Source organism: Macaca thibetana, chromosome 6 (assembly GCF_024542745.1).
Source record: "Macaca thibetana thibetana isolate TM-01 chromosome 6, ASM2454274v1, whole genome shotgun sequence".
Taxonomy (NCBI): Eukaryota; Metazoa; Chordata; class Mammalia; order Primates; family Cercopithecidae; genus Macaca; species Macaca thibetana.
In genome coordinates, this window is record NC_065583.1 from 37071263 (window position 1) to 37093375 (window position 22113).

General features: G+C 35.6%; 1 long non-coding RNA gene across 1 annotated transcript in view; it reads right to left on the bottom strand.

Annotated features, from left to right (window-relative positions):
* Window positions 1-4974: 4974 nt before the first annotated feature.
* LOC126957269 (uncharacterized) overlaps window positions 4975-22113 on the bottom strand; it is a 38412-nt gene continuing 21273 nt past the window's right edge. The window contains exon 4 of the long non-coding RNA XR_007726707.1: window positions 4975-5250. This is a non-coding gene — a long non-coding RNA (uncharacterized LOC126957269). The remainder of the gene's footprint in view (window positions 5251-22113) is intronic.

Here is a 22113-nt window from a genome sequence, read left to right on the forward strand (position 1 = left end):
CCTTTCCAATTTGGATGACCTTTGTATCTTTTTCTTGTCTGATTGCTCTGGCTAGGAGTTTCAGAACCATGTTGAATAACAGAGGTGACAGTGGGCATCATTGTTATGTACCAGATCTTAGAGGAAAGACTCTCAATCTTTCCTCTTTCAGTATAATACTAGTTGTGGGTCTGTCATACACAGCTTTTATTATGTCGAGTACATTCCTTCTATCCCCAGTTTTTTAGGGGTTTTTATCATAAAGAGATGTGAAATTTTACTAAATGCTTTTTCAGCATCAATTAAAATGGTCATATGGTTTTTATCCTTCATGTTTTTGATATGATATATCACATTGATTTGCAAATGTTGAATTATCCTTGTATCCCAGGGATAGATCCTACATGATCATGATGAATGATCTTTCTAATGTATTGGTTAGATTTGGTTTGATAGTATATTGTCAAGGATTTTTGCATCAATATTCATTAGAGATATTGGCCTGTAGTTTTCTTTTTTTTATGTGTCTTTGCCTAATTTTCATATCAGGGTAATACTGGCCTTGTAGAATTTGGGAGTATACCTTCCTCTATTTTTGGAATAGTTTGGGTACTGTTGGTATTAATTCTTTAAATGTTTGGTAGAATTCAGCAGTGAAGCCATCAGATCCCAGACTTTTCTTTAGTGGACAACTTTTTTTTCTTTTTATTTTTTGAGATGGAATCTCACTCCATCACACAGGCTGGAGTGCAGTGGTGTGATCTCAGCTCACTGTAAGCTCTGCCTCCCGGGTTCACATGAGTCTTAGGCTTCAGCCGCCTGAGTAGCTGGGACTACAGGTGCCACCACCATGACCAGTTAATTTTTTGTATTTTTAGTAGAGACTGGGTTTCACCATGTTGACCATGTGGGTCTCAAACTCCTGACCTCAAGTGGTCCACCTGCCTTGGCTTCCCAAAGTGCTGGGATTACAGGCATGAGCCACTGCACCTGGTTGACAACTTTTTATTATGGCTTAGATCTTGTTGCTTGTTGGTCTTTTCAGGTTTTGGATATCTCCCCAGTTCAATCTTGGTAGGTTGCATGTATCTAGGAATTTGTCCATTTCTTCTAGAGTTTCCAATGTGTTGTCATATAGTTGTTCATAGTAGCCACTGATGATCTTTGGAATTCCTGCAATGTCAGTTGTAATGTCTCTTTTTTCATTTTTGATTTTATTTACTTGGATTTTCTCTCTTTTTTTCTTAGTCTGGCTAAAGGATTGTCAATTTTGTGTAATTTTTCAAAAAACAACTTTTTGTTTGTTGATGTTTTGTATTTTTTTCATTTTAATTTCATTTATTTCTGTTCCAATCTTTATTGTTTCTTCTACTAATTTTGGGTTTGGCTCGCTCTTCCTTTTCTAATCCTTTAAAATGAATTGTTAGACTGTTCACTTAAAGTTTTTTCTCTTTTTGGATGTAGGCACTTATAACTATAAACTTCCCTTTGAGTACTGCTTTTGCTGTATCCCATAGGTTTGGGTATGTTGTGTTTCCATTATCATTTGTTTCAAGAAAGTTTTTTACTTTCTTCTTAATCCCTTCATTGACCCACTGGTCATTCAGAAACATATTGTTTAATTTCCATGTATTTGTATAGTTTCCAAAATTCCTCTTGTTATTAATTTCTAGTTTTATTGCCTTGTGGTCAGAAAATATGCTTGATATTATTTCAATTTTTTGAATGTTTTAAGACTTGTTTTGTGACCTTACAATGGTCTTTCTTTGGGAATGATCTATGTCCTGAGGAAAAGAATGTGTATCCTGCAGCTCTTAGATGAAATGTTCTGTAAATACCTATTAGATCCACTTGGTCTACATGCAGATTAATTCTGATGTTTCTTTATTGTTTCTTTCTGCCTGGAAGAGCTGTCCAGTGCTGAAAATGAGTGACCGAAGTCTCCAGCTATTACTGTATTGGAGCCTATCTCTCTCTTTAGCTCAATAATATTTCCTTTACATATCTAGATGCTCCAGTGTTGGGTGCATATATATTTAAAATTGTTATATCTTCTTTCTGAATTGACCCCTTTATCCTTACATAGTGACCTTCCTTGTCTCTTCTTATAGTTTTTGTTTTAAAAGCTATTTTGTCTGATATAAGTATAGTGAGTCTTACTTTTTTTAAAAAAAGTCTATTAGCATAGAACACCATGTTCCATCCCTTTATTTTCAGACTGTGTGGTCTTTATAAGTGAAGTGTATTTCTTGTAGGCAACAGATCAATGAGTCTTGTTTTTTCATACATTGAGCCAGTCTATGTCTTTTGATTAGAGAGTTAAGTCCATTTACATTCAATGTTATTATTGATAAGTAAGAACTTACTCTTGCCATTTTGTTATTTGTTTTCTGGTTGTTTTATAGTATTCTGTTTCTTTTTTCTTTCCTTCCTGTCTTCCTCTACTGAAGGTTATTTTCTCTTCTGATATGATTTTGTTTCATACTTTTCATATCTTTTGTGTATTCTTTATACATTTTTTGGTTTGAAGTTACCATGAGGCTTATGAATACTATCCTATAACCCATTATTTTAACCTATTAACAATTTAACACTATCTTCATAAACAAGCAAGCAAGCAAATAGAAAACTAACAAAAACTCTGTATCAGTCCACTTTCATGCTGTTGATAAGGACATACCCAAGACTGGGAAGAAAAAAAAGGTTCAATGGACTTACAGTTTCATGTGGCTAGGGATATCTCACAATCATGGGAGAAAATGAAAGGCACATTTCACATGGCAGCAAACAAGAGAAGAGCGCTTGTGCAGGGAAACTCCCCTTATATAATCATCAGATCTTGTAAGACTTATTCCTATCATAAGAATAGCACAGGAAATACCTGATCTTGTGATTCAATTACCTCCCACTGGGTGCCTCCCACAACACTTGGGAATTCAAGATGAGATTTGGGTGGGGGCACAGTCAAACCATATCAAACTCTACATGTTAACTTTGTCTCCCCACCTATTAACTTTTCATTGTTTCTATTTATATCTTATTGTACCATGTCTTGAAAAGTTGTTGTATTTATTATTTTTGATTGGTTCATTTAGTCTTTCTACTTATGATGAAAGTAGTTTACACATCACAGTCACAGCATCATAATATTCTGTGTTTTTCTGTGTACTTATTATTACTACTTTATATTGTACCTTCAGATGATTATTTATTGCTTATTAATGTACTTTTAATCTGATCAAAGTACTTTAGCATTTTTTATTGGACAGACCTGGCATTAATGAAATCCCTCAGCTTTTGTTTTTCTGGGAAAGTCTTCATTTCTCCTTCATGTTTGAAGAATATTTTCACAGATATACTCCTTAGGGTAAAAGTTATTTTTCTTCAGCATTTTAAATATGTCATGCCACTCTCTCTTGGCCTGAAGGATTTCCACAGAAAAGTCTGCTGCCAGACATATTGGAGCTCCATAGTACGTTATTTGTCTCCTTTCTCTTGCTGCTTTCAGGATTCTTTCTTTATCCTTGACCTTTGGGAGTGTGATTATTAAGTGCCTTGAGGTAGTCTTCTTTAGGTTAAATCTGCTGGGTGTTTTATAATCTTCTTGTACTTGGATATTGATATCTTTCTCTAGGTATGGGGAGTTATCTGTTGTTATCCCTTTCAATAAATTTTCTACCATTATCTTTTTCTACCTCCTCGTTAAGGCCAATAACTCTTAGATTTGTCCCTTTGAGGCTATTTCCTAGATCTTGCAGGCATGTTTCATTGTTCTTTTTCTTTTGTCTTCCTTGACCATGTATTTAAAAAAAAAACTACCTTAAAGCTCACTACTTCTGCATGATCAATTCTGCCATTAAAAGACTGATGTATTTTTCCATATACCAATTGCATTTTTCAGCTCTAGAATTTCTGCTTGATTACTTTTAATTGTTTCAATCTTTTTGTTAAATCTATCTGATAGAAATCTGAGTTTTTTCTCTATGTTATCTTCAATTTCTTTGAGTTTCCTCAACACAGCTATTTTGAATTCTCTGACTAAAAGGTGGTAGATCTCTGTTTCTCTAGGATTGGTCCCTGGTGCCTTATTTAGTTCATTTGGTAAGGTCATATTTTTCTGGATGATGTTGATGCTGGTAGATGTTCTTCACTGTCTGGGCATTTAAGAGGTAGATATTTATTATGATCTTCCCTATCTGGGCTTATCTGTAGCCATCATTTTTGGGAAGGCTTTCCAGATATTTGAAAGGACTTGATTTAAGCATTGTAATCTAAGTGTTTTGAGCTAAGATGTATTAGGTTGGTGTAAAAGTAATTGCAGGTTCTGTCATTATCTTTAATTAGGGGGCATCCCAAGCCCAGTAATCCTGTGGTTCTTGTAGACTTGTAGAAGTACCACTGTGATTATCTTGAATCAGATCTGGGAAAATTCTCTAAATTATCAGGCAGGGACTCTTGCTCTCTTCTCTTACTTTCTTCCAAACATACAGAGTCTTTCTCTTTCTCTCTCTCTCTCTCTCTCTCTCTCACTGTTCTGAGCCACCTACAGCTGAAGGTGAAATGACACAAGCACCCCTGTTGCCAGCACCACTGTGACTGTGCTGTGTCACACCTGAATCCAACACAGTACCGGGTCCGTGCCCTCACTGGCTGTAGCCCTCAGTGACTATGTTTGCAGGCACTCAAGTTTGGACTGCTGAGATGCATGATTCCTTTCTGCCGAGGGCTGGTTCAAATGCTCTGTGGATGAGTGGGCATCAGCTGAGTTGGACCCAGGTTTCCTATCTGCTCTAACAGGACAGCACTGAATTCAATGCTTCACAATTGCTGTGTTCTTCCTCCTCTAGTGCCCAGAGATGCTCTTTGCACCACGCCATGGTTGCACAAGGTTGGGGAGGTATGGCATTGGTGATTTAGGACTGTATTTTCTATCTTTTTAGTGTCTCTTTCAGTGATAGAAAGTTAAAACCAAGTACTGGAAGTACTCACCTGACTTTTAGTTCTTATGAAAGTGTTTTATTTCCATGTAGATAGTTGTTAACTTGGTGTCATTGCAGGGAATGTAATTGGTAGCTCTTTCTATTCCACCATCTTGCTCCTCATTCTCCTTCAGTAAGAAAATTTCAGCTTGGAGCCACTTACACACACATCAGCCACTTGCCAATGCAATTACTGCATTGACACTGGGAGAAATTCTTGTGGTCATAAACTGACACATCAACATCTAAGCCAGTTTGCTGAAGCTCAGTCCGTAGTAAACTTTTCTCATTTCTGCAAAGACAGAAGGCAAAGATGATCCTGGGACAAAAACATTGTTGAACTACTGCTTAAGGTAGCTAGAGTAGAAAGACAATGAAAAGGGAAACGTAAGAATTTAATTTAATTATTTTGTTGAAATAGAAATAAAAGGAGACTCCAGAGACAACAAGTAACAGACTTTAATGAGAATGTAGTGAGCATCTATTAAATGTCAGTCATTACTTTAGCACCTGGGAATAGAGCCAATAACAACATAGCCAAGGTCTCTGTTATGTGAAGCTCATAGTCTGAGTAGGAGAGAAAATATGCAAGTAAATAACATGCAAATAAGAACACTTTAAATCATGTGATGTAATTATTTATTAATTAATTGTTTTAAACACTTTAAATAAGTAACATGAAGATAAAACAGAGTGATATAACTGAGAGTAACTAAAATGCAGAAGACAGTAGGAGGCAGAGTAAACATGGAAGGTATCTAAGCAGGGGACACTTGAGCTGAGATTTTAGTGACAACATTTCCGTGGGCAACTATTGGGGAAAAAATTCCTGACAAAGGGAAAAGGATGTGTGAACACCTTGAGAGGGAACAAGCTGGATGTGTTTCAGAACTCTCATTTACACAGATAAATATTTTGTGTAAAGAAAGTTAATACATATCAGGTACACACAGTGTATGGCACATGCATTGTTTTATATAATCCTTATTCCTTAATGTTACACTGAAAAGACAAGCCTGGGTAACTTTAGGAGTTTTGGCTAGATTGTATGGATACATGGCTATTTATATATTATCCTCATTTAAGAGCTGAAAAGGTGCAGGCTCAGAAAGGTTAAGCAACTTCCCCAACGTTACTGAGCTACTAAGTGCCACCTAATTTCCCCAAATTCTTAATATTGAAGAACTCTAATGATTCCCATTTTCTTTCAACATCAATTTCACTGGTGATCTCATTCAGTCTCATGACTCCAAATGCCATCCGTATGCTGATAACTCCAAGTTTTTAAAGATAAGGACACTCTGGGTCTTTGATAATTATTGAGCCAATAAATCACTCCATATCTATTGTACTGAATAATGTTATTATGTAGGAGAATGTTAAATCCCAGTTGTTTAAGTCTTTTTTACTTGAGTAGCCTGCCATCTGTACCTGAAAGTAATTTGGGCCGGGCGCGGTGGCTCAAGCCTGTAATCCCAGCACTTTGGGAGGCCGAGACGGGCGGATCACGAGGTCAGGAGATCGAGACCATCCTGGCTAATATGGTGAAACCCCGTCTCTACTAAAAATATAAAAAAAAACTAGCCGGGCGAGGTGGTGGGCGCCTGTAGTCCCAGCTACTCGGGAGGCCGAGGCATGAGAATGGCGTAAACCCGGGAGGCAGAGCTTGCAGTGAGCTGAGATCCGGCCACTGCACTCCAGCCTGGGCGACAAAGCGAGACTCTGTCTCAAAAAAAAAAAAAAAAAAAAAAAAAGAAAGTAATTTGACTACAAAGGCCATCATGATTATTCCGACCCTGTGTCTAGTCACCCCAGCTTTCTCACCATTCAGTATCATTATTGTACATTGTACTTACTAAGGAAAACTCTAAGAAAGTCCAAGTATCTGTCACTCAAAGCCCTATCTGGAGGAAATAACCTCCAGGTGATTTTTTTCTGCATTTATTTAATAAATATTCAGCATCAATTATGTACAGGAAACTATTCAAGGCTTTGGGGCTACAGCAGCAGTGAATTAAACAGACAGACATCCCTGCCCTCATGGGTTTACATTCTCACAGAAGATAGAGCATGTATATGGTGTAGATTTCTAGTACTCACATATAAACCATTCTCCTTTTTCTGTCCAAACACCCATACCCTTAGCAGGAAGAGTCATGTGACCAGCTCTGAGTAAGTTCTGGTGAATGGGTTGTGAGCAAACCTGATATGTGCTCCTTCTCAGCCAAAGCATTCTATTTTCAGTGCAAGAGACAGACCCTTCATCTACGTTCCGTGCTTGAAAGAACATGTATTAAGATAGAGGAAGTGCCACAAGTGACCTGGACTTCAAAGTCACCTAATGGAGGACAGTTGTTCTAGAGAATCATCATGTACTTTGTACTTTGCACAAGGGAGAAGCAAACTTTATTATGTTCTGTCACAAAATTTTGTAGTTGTAGTTTTAATTGTCCTAACTAATGCAATGTGTTAGATGGAATATTTGGCCATGAATCTCTCTTTTCAAATATAATTTTCTAAAATAAATGCAACTTGAATAAACATTTATAAATTTTTCTCTGCAACAATTAGATTTATCTTCTTTAAACATACATGATTTTGGGTTTAACATGTGTGATATGGAGACACACACATATCTAACAAAACAATTACAAGTAAAATCAGATTGTGATTCTTATGTCATTGTTCACCACTTTCCTCTAAAAACACTCTCTCCTGTTCTGAAAAATCACAAGGTAATGATTACAAGAATCCGTACATTTTTAAAAAAATAATTGAGGATACTGGGGAAAGAAGTAAAAAGAAGCTAGACAGATTTGTCACTTTTAGAATAGAAATTAGAACCAACTAGAAGAATAGTGAATGTAGTCCATTTGCTGTAGAATAATAAGTGACTCTCCACCATGATTTTTTTCTGAGCTTTTTAATATGATTTTTCTCTGAATGTCCCAGGAAACTAAGCACCCATCTGTCATTCCAGGAGATTATTCTGTTGTGAACAGTGTTCTTTTTCAGCTGTTTTGTAAGATATTTGTTCTATGATCTTTTCCATTTCTAATTACGTACCACTGTAGTTTTTCTGCAAGATTTCAAGCACCAAATTCATCATGTTGTACATGTTTTTAAATAGTTATTAGATTAACTCTCAATGTAATACATTTTGTATTTCATACTTCATCATTTTTCATATACTAGTAACAAGGATTTCCTACCATCTCCCAAATGTCTCTAGGGAAAGACCTTTAGGACCTTTAGTTGTAAAAGTGAATTAATATTAATAGTTTTTAAAATGCTTTTCTAGAGTTTCCTCAATAGGATGCCCCTTTGGAAGATTTGGGCTCTATGAACATAGAGAATAGGCATGTACCATCCATTGCTGTATTTCCCAGGCTGAGTTTAGTGTGTATACAGGGTAGGTATTCAATAAAACTTGTTACGTACTAGCACATCCCAATTACCTTTAACCATTTGCATAAAGGCCACTATAAAGTACACATAGTTGTACTTAATTAATGTGTTAAGTGAATTTTAAAATGAATTAATGTGTAATTTAGCAATCTCTCTGAGTTGGAACTCCATTCGTTTGATTTCATGACATCCTGACCCCATTTTCCAAAATTAGTAACATTTTTAAAAATAATAAATATTGAAATAAGAACCATGCTCCACACTCCTAGAAAAATAATAGTTAAATGTGCAAAAATCACAAGCATTCTTATACACTAGTAACAGACAGAGAGCCAAATCATGAATGAACTTCCATTCACAATAGCTTCAAAGAGAATAAAATACCTAGGAATCCAACTTACAAGGGATGTAAAGGACCTCTTCAAGGAGAACTACAAACCACTGCTCAGTGAAATAAAAGAGGACACAAACAAACGGAAGAATAATTTGAGGATACTGGGGAAAGAAGTAAAAAGAAGCTAGAACAGATTTGTCAATTTTAGAATAGAAATTAGAACCAACTAGAAGAATAGTGAACATAGTCCATTTGCTGTAGAATAATGTAGAGATGGTAGGAAATCCTCGTTACCAGTTCCCATGCTCATGGATAGGAAAAATCAATATTTCACAATCAATATTGTGAAAATGGCCATACTGCCCAAGGTAATTTATAGATTTAATGCCATCACCATTAAGCTACAAATGACTTTCTTCACAGAATTGGAAAAAACTACTTTAAAGTTCATATGGAACCAAAAAAGACCCTGCATTGCCAAGACAATCCTAAGCCAAAAGAACAAAGCTAGAGGCATCACGCTACCTGACTTCAAGCTATACTACAAGGCTATAGTAACCAAAACAGCATGGTACTGGTACCAAAACAGAGATATAGACCAATGGAACAGAACAGAGTCCTCAGAAATAATACTACACATCTACAGCCATCTGATCTTTCACAAACCTGACAAAAACAAGAAATGGGGAAAGGATTCCCTATTTAATAAATGGTGCTGGGAAAATTGGCTAGCCATAAGTAGAAAGCTAAAACTGGATCCTTTCTTTACTCCTTACATGAAAATTAATTCAAGATGGATTAGAGACTTAAATGTTAGACCTAAAACCACAAAAACCCTCAAAGGAAACCTAGGTAATACCATTCAGGAGATAGGCATGGGCAAGGACTTCACGTCTAAAACACCAAAAGCAGTGGCAACGAAAGCCAAAATTGACAAATGAGATCTAATTAAACTAAAGAGCTTCTGCACAGCAAAAGAAACTACCATCAGAGTGAACAGGCAACCCACAGAATGGGAGAAACTTTTTGCAATCTACTCATCTGACAAAGGGCTAATATCCAGAACCTATAAAGAACTCAATCAAATTTACAAGTAAAAAACAAACCACCCCATCAAAAAGTGGGCAAAGGATATGAACAGACACTTCTCAAAAAAAGACATTCATACAGCCAACAGACACATGAAAAAATGCTCATCATCACTGGCCATCAGAGAAATGCAAATCAAAACCACAATGAGATACCATCTCACACCAGTTAGAATGGCAATCATTAAAAAGTCAGGAAACAACAGGTGCTGGAGAGGATGTGGAGAAATAGGAACACTTTTACACTGTTGGTGGGACTGTAAACTAGTTCAACCATTGTGGAAAACAGTGTGGCGATTCCTCAAGGATCTAGAACTAGAAATACCATTTGACCCAGCCATCCCATTACTGGGGATATACCCAAAGGATTATAAGTCATGCTGCTCTAAAGACACATGCACATGTATGTTTATTGCAGCACTATTCACAATAGCAAAGACTTGGAATCAACCCAAATGTCCATCAGTGTCAGACTGGATTAAGAAAATGTGGCACATATACACCATGGAATATTATGCAGCCATAAAAAAGGATGAGTTTGTGTCCTTTGTAGGGACATGGATGCAGCTGGAAACCATCATTCTCAGCAAACTCTCTCCAGAACAGAAAACCAAATACCACATGTTCTCACTCATAGGTGGGAATTGAACAATGAGATCACTTGGACACAGGAAGGGGATCATCACACATCAGGTCCTATTGTGGGGAGGGGATAGGGAGGAGGGATAGCATTAGGAGATATATCTAATGTAAATGATGAGTTAATGGGTGCAGCACACCAACATGGCACATGCATACATATATAACAAACCTGCACATTATGCACATGTACCCTAGAACTCAAAGTATAATAATAAAAAAAAAAAGCCCTCAAAAATTATAACAGAATTCCATGCTTACTTACACTCTTGATTCATTCATGCCTTTACACTTTCTTTACTTTTTTGTTTTCCCCATTTTTGCTAAAGTTTCCAAGAAAGAGAAGAGAAAGAGAAAGAAAGAGAGTTGGGGGCAGGGGAGAGACAGAGCAGGAGAGAAAGAGATCATTCACAATCATTGAATCTGTTAAAGAGTGAGTCTTATGGGTGTTTGGTACATTGCTGTGGTAGACAGAATACTGGATCCTAAAGATGTCCATATCCTGATCCATAGATTCTGTCAATGTATTTCCTTACATGGCAAATGGACTTTGCAGATACAATTAAGTATGATTGTAAAGATGTCTGTTTCTTTAGTCTTGCCAATTCTTCCTTCATGTATTTTTAAGTTCTATTATTAGGTTTGTACACATTAAGGGTCATTATGTTCTCTTGATAAATTTACCCTTTTATAATTATGAAATGTTTCCCTTTCTATATGTTAATATTTTTTTGAACTGTTTTCTCATATTCATATGGCAGCCATACGCACACGTGCACGCGTGCGCGCACACACACACACACACGGTTTCCTTTTTTATTCCATAAATGTCTTCCTTTTAATTGAAATGTTCAGTATAATTTTTATTTAACCTAATTGCTGATATGTCTGGGTTTCAGTATACCATCTCTGTTTTTTGTGTGTGTGTTTTTTGTTGTTGTTGTTGTTTTTTGAGATAGAGTCTCGCTCTGTCGCCCAGGCTGGAGTGCAGTGGCGCGATCTCACTGCAAGCTCCGCCTCCTGGGTTCACACCATTCTCCTGCCTCAGCCTCCTGAGTAGCTGGGACTACAGGCGCCCGCCACCTCGCCCGGCTAGTTTTTTGTATTTTTAGTAGAGACGGGGTTTCACTGTGTTAGGTAGGATGGTCTCGAACTCCTGACTTTGTGATCCACCGCCTCGGCCTCCCAAAGCGCTGGGATTACAGGCGTGAGCCACTCACTGCGCCTGGCCCCATCTCTGTTTTTGTTTTTGTTTTCCTCCTGTCTCTGAACTCTCTGTTTTTTGTTTCTTTGGCTGCTCTTTACTAACATCTTTTGGTCTGAGAATTTTCGTTTTTTAAAACATCTGCATTACTGGCTTGTTAGCTATGGCATCGTATTATTTTTAAAGGTAAATGTCAAAATTCAATCTGAATCCTTCATGTCATTTCATTTAATGTATAATGACACTTAAAAGAAACTTTGTAGGATTTAATGTATAAGAAAAAATCACAACAGAATAAATTCATGCCGTTTCTTCTGTTCCTTCTAATATTGTAGTTCTATGTTAAATCCAGAGGTATTTTAAACCTACAATACACCATTTTAGTGATTTTTAAACTTTTATAGATGTTCAATTGTCTTTTAAATAATATGATAACTCAGAGAAAAATAATCTTTATATTTACCATTTCAGTGCTCTTAATTCTTTTTTTGTAGATCTGAATTTTCAATTGTTAACTTTTTCATTTATTCTGGATACATTCCTTTGCAAGTTTTAGTCTCAGCTCTTATTTATATAAAATTTTCATTATTTTGTATTCATTTTTGATGTATATTTTGCTGAATATTTTTACATAATATAAATTTTCTTTCTTATTGCTTTATTTCACTCAGTACTTTAAAGATGGCCTTCCAATGTGTTCTAGCTTCGTGCTATAGCTGATGTTGTTGCTATAATTCTGATCATTATTTCCTTGCATGAAGTATGTCTTTTTATTTAGCTGTTGTTAAAACACGTTCTTTATATTTGATTTTCAGCTGTTTAACTATCATGTGTTCATGTTTGGTTTTTCTTGTATTCTGTTTGTTTTCATTTGGTTGTGTTTTTTTCTTGTTTGAGCTTTTGGAATCTATGGTTATTTTTACTTAATACATTTGAAAAAATTGCTAATATTTTGTCATCACTTTTCTATTCTATTCTTTATTATTTCTTTGGTGAGTCCAATTACATGTATGTTAAAATCACTTGACATGGTTTCATGATCATTAAGACTATATTTATTTTTCCCAACTTTATTTTGTGCTTCAATTTGTTTAGAAATTTGTATTGGCCTTCCTTCAAATTCATTGATTATTTCTTCTGCATTTTATAATTTGTGTTTAAACCCAGCCACTTCACTTTTTATTTCATATTTGTTATTTCTTCTGCATTTTATAATTTGTTTTTAAACACAGTCACTTCATTTTTATTTCAGATTTCATTTTTTATTTCAGATTTCATTTTTTAATTTTGGGATTTCTGCTTGGTTGTCTTTTAGAATCCCCATGTCTCTTTTGACGTTCATATATGTTACTTTCATATATATTGTTTCATATATTTTACTTGTTATTTTAAAGTCTTTGCCTAATTGCCTAGTTTGACTAATTTTCACAGCTGGGTTATCTGCAGGTTTGATTGTTTATTTCTCCTTATAGTCATATTTTCTTGACTTTTATTGTATCAGGTAAGCTTTGATTATAAAGTGGACATTATATGTGATTCATTGTAGATACTCTGGATTATTTTGTGTTCCTCTGAAGAGTATGAAGTTTTGTGCCAGCAGATAATTCAGTTAATGATAGTCGATCACTTTTATTCTGTGGTGGCTTGGTGTTAGGTTTTATTACTGAATAAATGATCTTAGTCCAGAACATAGATCTTGGTTCTCCTATATACTTCTTTTTTATTTTTTTACTGTAAATTCACAAATTATGGTTTTGCATATTTACAAGATACAAAGTGATGTTATAATTTATGGCTACAATGTGGAATAAATAAAGCTAATTAACATATTAATCACCACAAATATTTATCAATTTTTTGTGGTGAGAAAATCTGAAGTTTACTCTCAGCAATTTTGAGTGTACATTACATTATTTCTTACTATGTTTACCATGTTGTGCAATACATCTCAAAGGAAAACATAACTTATTCTTCCTGTCTAACTGAAGCTTTGTATCCTTTAACCATCATCTCCCCATTTCGCTCACCCACCTGCCTCCGGTAATCACCATTGTACTCTCTGATTGAGTTTGATTCTTTTAGAGTCCACATATTAGTAAGAACATGTGCTATTTGTTTTTCTGTGGCTGGTTTATTTCACTTAGCATAACATTTTCCAATTTCGTGTATGTTCTTGCAAGTGGCAAATTTTTCTTTCTTAAGGCTGAATTATATATGTGTGTGTGTGTATATATATATACCACATTTTAAAAATTTATTCATCTGTTGATGGACACACAGGTTGATTCCATAACTTCACTATTGTGAATAGTGCTGCAATGATCATGTGAGTGCAGACATATCTTCAACATACTGATTTCAAATCTTTTGGGCAAATACCAAAACATGGGATTGCTCGATGATACAGTAACTCTATTTTCTTTAAGAAACCACCATATAATTTTCCATAATGGCTGCACTAATTTGCATTTATTCTAACAGTGTACAGATGTTTCCTTTTCTCCACCTGCTTGCCAACACTTGTTATCTTTTGTCTCTTTGATAATAGCCATTTTGACAAGTGTGAGGGTATATGTCATTGTGGTTTTAATTTGTATCTCACTATTGATAAGTAATGATATATATATGTTTGTGTAATATATACACATATATGCACACATACATATACACACACATACACCCATACATATATATATGTACATGTCAACATCACTAATCAGATTACATATATTTTGGTCATTTGGTAATTTGTATGTCTTTTTCTGAGAAATGTCTATTCAGGGCCCTTGCCCATTTGTAAACTGAATTAGTTGTTTTATTTCTATAGAATTGTTTGAGTTTCTTGTATATTTTAGATATTAATCCCTTATCAGATATTTGGTTTGCAAATACTTTCTCTCAATCTGTGAATTGTCCCTTCCCTTGCTTAATTGTTTCCTTTGTTATGCAGAAGTTTTTCATTTTGATGTGATCCCATTTGTCTATTATTGCTTTTGCTGCCTGTGCTTTGGGAGTCAAGTCTAAAAAACAAATCACTGCCAAAACAATTTTGTGTATTTTGTTTGTTTGTTTTCTTCTAGCAGTTTTACAGTCTCAGGTCTTACACCATACAGTTCTTAACTCTAAGACATGGTCCCTTAGGGATTTAACTCAAAAGCCCAAGCTACTTGGTAACCTGCCCTAACTTCATGAGGATTGTATCCCAGACTCTCTTCCCAGCACCAGAAAACCATTAAATTTTTAGCTCTTTCAGCCTCCTAGGTTTTGAACTCCTTGAAGCCTCACCCTATGCATGTATACAGCTCAGGAATACATCAAAGATTTGATGAATGCAGAGAATATGTATGCAGATTTTGGAGTTTCTACCTTCTGTGGACTTCCTCATTTTCCGGATTCCTATTTCAATTCCCAGCCATTGTTGAGAGTGGGGGAAAAACATTTAAATATGGATTGCAACTAGTATATTTCCTTTTTTTCAATCATTTTATTCCCTCAAGTATCTGCCTGCTTGTGTCACTATCCTATGCTTTCAAATAACTATTTTATATGTCTTGTTTGACGTTTATAATTGTTAGTAGCAGAAATGTTAGTATAATAAAATCTGTGCCAACATTATTCAAGGTGAGATGTCCTTAGGAAAACTTTAAAAATACCTTCGTGAAATATAAAACTTAAGTAAAAATAAAATACATATATATTCCACAAATGAATGGACTCTCAATTGAATCAATCCTTTATATCTACGTACAAGCTTATGGGGGAAAAATATAAGATTAGCCAAACCACGAGGGAACTGATAAATTCAAAATGTGCAACATTCAGCAGGACAAGTGATCTAATTTCTCCAAAAAATCAATGACATAAAAATTAAATAGAAATTTATAAGATAAAGCAGACTAAGGACACATAACAATCAAATATTATAACTGGTTCTAGGTTATAGTTTGAATTTTAAGAATAAACAAAAAAAGAACATTTTTGAAATAATCAGAAAAATTCAAACATGGACTAGGAATTAGATGACATCAGGGAATTATTGTTATATTTATATGCAACAATGGAATGGATGTAATGTTAACGTAAGTATTAGTAAAGTAGTTAAAACTACTAAAGTAATAAAGTGATACAACACTGGATCATGTTGTGTTTCAAACATATTCCAGTGATACCACACTGGGATATGTTTTAAAATTTAACAGAAAAAAACAAATAGGAAGCATGAATATAAAATAGCATTAGCAAAATATTGATGTTTTGTGGCAGGCACACAAAATCGATTTTACTATTCATTTTATGTATCTTTGACATTTTTATACTAAACATAGTTCAAAATAATAACTTCATAATAATACACTCACAATTTTTACTTAAGCCAGGAAAGGCAAATATGTGGTGTGCCATCACTTCTGCCTTCCTTGCCCAGGAGAGACACTGTTAAATGATGAAGGCACATTTTCCAATAAGCAAGACTAACTTTCTCAGTCAAACCCTCTCTCTGGACAAATAGGAAGAAAATAAATTGATGCTAGCATGAAAAAATAAAACATGTCTGCTGTTGTCCCTGTGATATAGTTTAAATATTTGTTTTCTCCAAATTTCATGTTGAGATTTAATCCCCAGTGCTCGAGGTGAGGCCTGTTAGGAGGTGTTTCGATCATGAAAGCACATCCTCCATGAATGGTTTGGTGCCATCTTTGCAGTTATGAATGAGCTCTCACTCTTAGTTCACATGAGAACTGGTTGTTCGAAAGAGCATGACACCACCCACCCCCTTTCTCTCTTGCCATATGATGCCTCCTCTCCTTTCCCTTCCACCATAATTGGAAGCTTCCTGGCGCCCTCATCAGAAGCAGTTACTGGTGTCATGCTTCTTGTACAGCCTACAGAACCATGAGCCAACAAAACCAAACCCTTTTCTTTATAAATTACCCAGCCTCAGGTGTTCCTCCACAGCAACACAAATGAACTGAGACACGCTTTATTCCATTTTATTTTCTCTATCTCTCTTTATGAGCCAGCATTTCTCTGATTTTATCATGAGGTTTTTACTATGTATACCCCAAGAATCTACCAGGGAGAAGAAGATTGTGGAAGATAATACTAGAGCTCCTCAATACCAATTTTCTACTTCTAGGCCCACGGAAGTGTCTTCTTGTGTTGAGTAGATGGGAACAACAACTAAAAAGCCAGGCAATCTGTATTTTTGAATGACAATATAAAAGACAGCTGGCTTGAGGAGTTGTTTGGAACTACAGAAGTCTTTAGGTCAACAAGAAATAATATTTAATTGTGTTAAGCTGCTGTTATTTGACAGGTTTTTGTTGTTGTTGTTGTTGTTGTTGCTGCTGTTACAGCACTGCCTATAAGGCTAGATTAGTTTGATTAATAAGGAGGTAGAAATGGTAATATTTAAGTATGTAATAATTTCAAAAAGGGTATTTTAAAATTGTATACTATAGTATATTTTAGCAATGATAATAATAACTATTAATCAGTTGCTTATTATACGTTAGATACCCTGATTTGTGCTTTACAAAAATTACTTTATATTTGTTACATGAATTATAGTCATAAGAACATACAAGGAGGGTTTTACATTTTATACCCAAGAAAATTAAGGCTGAGCTGATAAATAATTTTCTCATGTTTACATAGCTACAAAACAAGGAATCAAGAATTTGAAACTAGGTCTATATAACTCTGAAACCCATGCTCTTAACCATTGTGCTATAGGCTTTTTGATGGTAGACACAGGGCTCTGTATTTTTCAGTCTTAGTAAAAAATGCATATGCTGAATATAATAAATGAATACATTTTAATGCAGAGAGTAAAGAACACAATTTTAGGAAATAGGTTGGGAGAGGGCATTCAATAACTAATAAAAAGTCATCTTTTTCATATTTTAAATCATTTATAACAGATTGGAAGTTGCTGGTATACAGTTCCATTGCTATGTATGCTTTGGTTTTAAAGAGCTCATTTTAAACAAGCAATGTGTGTGTGGAGGTGAGAAGGGGATGGATTGGGAATACTAGGAAGAAACTCTAATCTTATTACTTATGCTGTTTCCAAATATTTGTTGAATATTACAAATATTAAAGTAGTAGAGTCATGATTAATATTTATGAAGCAATTGATAATGAGCCAGGCTCTGTGATAAATGCTTTTCATACATTACCTCATTTAGAGCTCAAGTAGTGCTGTATGAGTACTATTGTTATACACACTTTACTGATGAGAAACATGAGAGTCAGGGAGCTTAAAGGACTTGCTCAAGGCGACAGATGAGTTTAGTGGCCCAAATACTGATCTCAGTCCAGAGCAAAAGTTCTTAACTACTATACTCTGTCTTCAGCATTGTCCTCTCTGCTTCTCTTTGCCATCTACATCAGTGGCAAAGATACTTTGTGAAAAAGAGAAACATTTCTGGCAGAAGTTGGAACTGTGGTAAAAACCACAAAAGTTTGAGATTTATTCTTGTTTAGAAAGTTGTCTTTTTCTTCAAATGAAAAAGTCACTCCTTGGCATTCTCTTTAGGCAAAATTTATGGCTTCTTTTGAAATTGTTAATATTATTTCTGAATTTCCAGGAGCATCTCAATGGAGATGAGTAAATTTTAATAATTAAGGTTTCCACATAATTTGAGGCTCCTCTTGCAACCAGGTCAACAAGATAAAGACCTAAATTAACACTGACTTTACCTTCCCACTTGACTTGAACTTTGACCCAGGCCCTTTTTGTCATCTGTTATCCAATTCTGACCTTTATAAAGATGAGTTGGAAACAAGAATAAAATATTTAAGTGTAGTTCTGTGAATTATAGCATTTTAGACTTAGAAGACATTATATTATCATCAAGTTCAAACTTCTCATTTTACAGATGAAAGGAGGGGTCTTGTGATCAAAATCTCAATGTGAAATCATTCTTATCTGTATAGAATGGCAAAATAGTCACCAAGCTTAATTTTAAGCATTGGAGGATGTACACGATAAAAGTAGTTAAATAGCAAATAAAAAACTAAAACAGCTATAGAGTTTCCTTCTCTATAAGTCTGGAAAATCCAAGTGATTTTCACCAATATAAAATAACATGTCACAAGCAGACACTTTTCAAAGGAAGACATACATACGGTCAACAAGCATGTAAAAATGCTCCACACCACGAATCATTAGAGAAATGCAAATCAAACCACAAGGAGAAACTATCTTACACCAGTCAGAATGGCCATTATTAAAAGGTCCAGCCACCACCTTGATGCTGGTGAGGTTGTGGAGAAACGGGAATGGTTAAACACTGTTGGTGGGAATGCAAATTAGTGCAGCCATTGTGGAAAGCAGTGTGGTGCTTTCTCAAGGAACTGTAAAAAGAACTATTCAACTCAGTAATCCCATTTTTGGGCATATACCCAAGGGAATATAAATCATTCTACCATAAAGACACATGCATGTAGTTCATTGCAGCACTATTCACAATAGCAAAGTCATAGAATCAACCTAAATGCCAATCAACGGTAGATTGGATAAAGAAAATGTGGTACCTATACACCATGGAATACTATACAGTCATAAAAAAAAGAATGCTATCATGTCTTTGGCAGCAACATGGATGGAGCTGCAGGCCATTGTCCTAAGTGAATTAACACAGAAACAGAAAACAAAATACCACATTATCTCTTGCAAGTTGGAGCTAAATATTGAGTACATATGGACACAAAGACGGGAACAACAGACACCAGAGCATACTTGAGGGTAGAGATAGGGAGGAGGGTGAAGATTAAGCAATTACCTATCAGATACTATGCTTATCATCTGGGTTTTGAAATAATCTATACACCTAACTCCCATGATGTGCAATTTACCTGTGTAACAAACCTGCTTGAACCTGAAATAAATTAAACATATATATATGTGAGTGTGTGTGTGTGTGTGTGTGTGTGCATAAAATCCATCAAAAAAGAAAAAATGACATCCTTATACTCTCCATAATAGCAAATCAACATTCGTTCATTGCTTCACAAATGTTTATAGGGTGCTTCCAAGGGGCCCAACTGCTTTTGAGTTTGAGTGGCAAGCAATACAGAAAACATACCTGCCCTCATGAAGCTTATGTTTTAATGAGAAAGAAAGGTAATTTAAAAGTGTAAAAATTAACCAGATAAATGTAAATTCGATATTATGAAGGACATAACAGAGTGAAGGAAGGGTAAATGGGGTGGAATCACTTTATGAAGGGTAATCAAGTAATCTATTGGGCTGATATCTAAAATACAAACACAATCACCAGGCAGGGCAGGTGCAAAGAATTTCAAGAAGAAGGAACAGCTAGTGCAAAGGTTCAGAAGTGCCTTGTATGCATAAGAAACATGACTTCATGTTCAGCTAAGCAACAAAATGTATTTCTCTGGCCTCACTGAATCCTTGTATTAAATTTCCCCACTTAACATTTTTAAATTTTCTTTCCTTCCCACAACCTGATTTCTTTTATTATTATTATTAATTTTTTTTGAGATGGAGTGTCACTCTGTCACCCAGGTTGGAGTGCAGTGGTGCGATCTCAGTTCACTACAACCTCTGCCTCCCGGCTTCAAGCAATTCTCCTGCATCAGCCTCCCAAGTAGCTGGGACTACAGATGCACACCACCACACCCGGCTAATTTTTGTATTTTTTTTTTTTTTTTTTTTTTTTTTTAGTAGAGAGGGAGTTTTACCATATTGGTCAGGCTGGTCTCAAACTCCTGACCTCAGGCAATCCACCCACCTCAGCTTCCCAAAGTGCTGGGATTACAGGTGTGAGCCACCACACCCAGCCCCCGCCACCTGATTTCTTTACTGCTTTTATGTGGATGTCTATTTGTCCCAACCTAAAATCTCTAAGGAGATTCTAATCTTTCAATAACAACTGGAGGTATTCCCTGTACACATTTAATTCCACTATGTCTATACTGATCAATCTAATTTCTGACACAGGCCAAGAGCCAACATCTCCATGTGTGTAGACAGATGGAAAAGAAATGTCTAATATCCTATCCCACAGAGATACTCTTCAGTAATTCCTTGACCACTATACCCACGGGACAACAAAAATAAGGGGTTTATAATTTCAGTGTTGTGTTAATAGAACATACTGATTAGCATTATTCATGTGTGTTGTCAGTGTGTCAGCTTTGATTTTCTACTCTGACAGGCATTTAACTACCAGGAATGGGCCTATTCTAGGTAGCGTAGAAATTGTAAATAACATTTGAAATTATGGTTCCTCTCTTCAAGACTGTAATATTTTTCTTCTCTTAGGGTAGAAAAATGAATTTATACTATTCATAGTGTCCTATATTTTTCCTCATTAGAAAATATGTTAATTGTAATTAAATATCCTTGTGAATAATTATTTAATATCCTCCACTAAAGGTTAAATGCCTTGGGAATAAGGGGAAGGTTTGTATTAATTGAATATTACATAAATGAACAGCTGTCACAGTGGTGCATAGTAGGTGCTAATCAAATATTCTTGGATATATGAATGAAGAAATTAATTATACTTATTTGTGTCGCTCACAATCTAGAATGGGGCTAATCTGTTTGGATTGGGAAGAGGTAAGACATCAACTCATTAAATAGTCAGGAGGTGAGGCAATATTTATTCACTCAGCAGATGTTTTAGTAACTATTAGGTGCTCAGCCTTGTGCTGGGAATACATTAATGAGCAAAATTAGGAACGTTCTCTGCTTTTACTGAGCTGATCATCTGGTTACAGAAACAGATCCTAGTCAGAAAATCACATGCAGTAAAGCACATCTCAGGCAAATGCCATGAAATTGCTGGATTGTGGCTCATTTAGATTTCAGGAGCCCTAAGAAAGAGGTTGCCAGTGGAAAAGTGAAGATGGTTACCTGCCCATAGGAATGCAGGTATAGTTTGGATTTGTCTTTTTACTACTCAAGAGCTATCTCTTTGTTCACGTCCACAGGCAACATAGAACCTGCTGCTACATTTCATCCACTGAGATACTCTTCTTATACTCCATATCCCACCACCCTTTTCAATCTTTCTTCCTGATTTCTATTCAGGAACTTCATTCCTGGATTCTGTCTCTTCACTTGGTCAATTTAGATAGACTCACAGTTGATTACTCTGCCAGGCTTTCGGGTTTGGTTGGATTATACATCTTGCTTTACCCCTCCAGATCCTTGCTTGGCAGTTGTTTGGACCAGTCTCTGTCCATCCCGGCAACCAACCTATGTCTCAGAATCCCAATCTCTGGGCTTTTGTTTGCATTGTAGGCGAGTTGTGACTTATGTCATATACCTCCCTGCCTCTGTGTCAGTAGCCTCTTTTCCACCAAGCTGAAGGGCACGTTCCATTTTTTCCAGCTTCTCTAAATCTAATCTAGATGTTCCAGATCTGTTCAAGTCTGTTACCCCCCAACAGGTTTCTCATCACTCTGTTGTCTCTGTACTTTACACAATTTTCTGTTACTCCACTC